General features: G+C 44.6%; 1 protein-coding gene across 1 annotated transcript in view; it reads right to left on the bottom strand.

The window, feature by feature from the left end:
• Positions 1 to 1,437, bottom strand: part of FANCM (Fanconi anemia complementation group M) — a 55,210-nt gene that overhangs the window by 5,425 nt on the left and 48,348 nt on the right. The gene's annotated exons all lie outside the window — the stretch shown is intronic.

The following is a 1,437-nucleotide window of genomic DNA, read 5'->3' on the forward strand; positions in this document are numbered from 1 at the left end:
CAGTGGTGGCCCCTCTCTTCCCTGGATTTAGTATTCATCAAAGCATGAATCCCTCAGGTGGTGCAGCTCAGTCCAGGGAAGGCGAGGCACTTCCCAGGTGACTGCAGTGCAGGAGACACGATCCTAAATTCCACCAAAACCAGACAACACCACCTTCCCAAGGTCATACATGGAAACAAAACAACCCAGGAAGATGTTTTGTCCAAAATACTTTATATTAAGCTGATTTTTCTCCGGTAATTTCAGCTATGAAGTACTAAAGTAAGACATAAAATTAGCCCCAAAATAATTATGTATCTCCACGACTCCAAGAGAATGGTTTGTTTGCCTTCAGAATACCTGGAATAAAAAGCACAGAGCTGTAAATCTGAGTTTAGTTCATGGAACTCTCAGGTATCATGTGCTGCAGTAGGTGACATCCCTGATTTTCACATTCCCCTAAACTTTTTAATCCTTTGCTTACACCAGGCCATAATCCCAAATGACAGGAATTATTAACAGTTCCTTTTCCCCAGCTGTTCTGATTATTTGGAACACACTGGAGTCACCTGTTGATAGTAAGGAGCTCTTAATGCTATTGCCAATTGCCCTTAATCCTTCCTCCTTGGAAAGCCCATGGAGAGCACAAAGCTCCCTGACACCAACACCCACCAGTCCAGAGCCTGGTCACCCCTGGGAACAGCCAGGTCCCAGCTCCTGGAATGGTTTCCTGGATTCAGTGCCAGGGGCTGCTCTGGGCCCTTGGATTTGTCCCCCTCTGTTCTCAAACTGCAGCTCTGGGCCCTGAGAGCTGCTCCCAGTCCAGGCACAGCTCCCTGGGCTGGCCAGGGTGGTTTCCATGTCTGGGATCTCCCGAGGGTCTGGAATTCTGCCTTGTCCCTCCCTGGGGCCGTTCAGGGAAGGTGCTGTGTGAAGGCACACCACAATTTCCCAAGCAGACACACTTTTCTTCCTTTTGGTCTCACATTAAGGAAAAAAAAAGTTTAAATCCAACCGAAAAATGGCTTTTACTCCACCTCATTCTTTGTACTCCAGAACATAAACCACTGATACCACTGGGGAATCTTAGTAAGGAAGATTATTGTTAAAAAATCTTATAATGTCCCACATACTGTGCCCTGGAGCCCTGATTAGGACAATTTCTGCCCAGAGCCACCACAGCCATGAAGATTTAAGAGCTTTTTAGCTACAATAGCTCTGGTGCTGCCTCCTCTCCTGCCTCCAACCCTGCTGAAGTGTTAAATGCTGAGCTAAGATTTAAGATGTGGGGTTGAGGGACCATTGCTGCCTTAAATGTGCAGAGGTGAGGCCATTGGTAGGGATTATTCACATGAGCAAGCAGCTCGATACTGATAGGATAATAATAAAAATAATGATTTATAATCAATATATATGATATATAAAAATAATATATATAGTTATATATATTTTAATATA

The sequence above is a fragment of the Corvus brachyrhynchos genome, unplaced genomic scaffold (genome assembly GCF_000691975.1).
Source record: "Corvus brachyrhynchos isolate BGI_N302 unplaced genomic scaffold, ASM69197v1 scaffold245, whole genome shotgun sequence".
In the NCBI taxonomy this organism is placed as follows: domain Eukaryota; kingdom Metazoa; phylum Chordata; class Aves; order Passeriformes; family Corvidae; genus Corvus; species Corvus brachyrhynchos.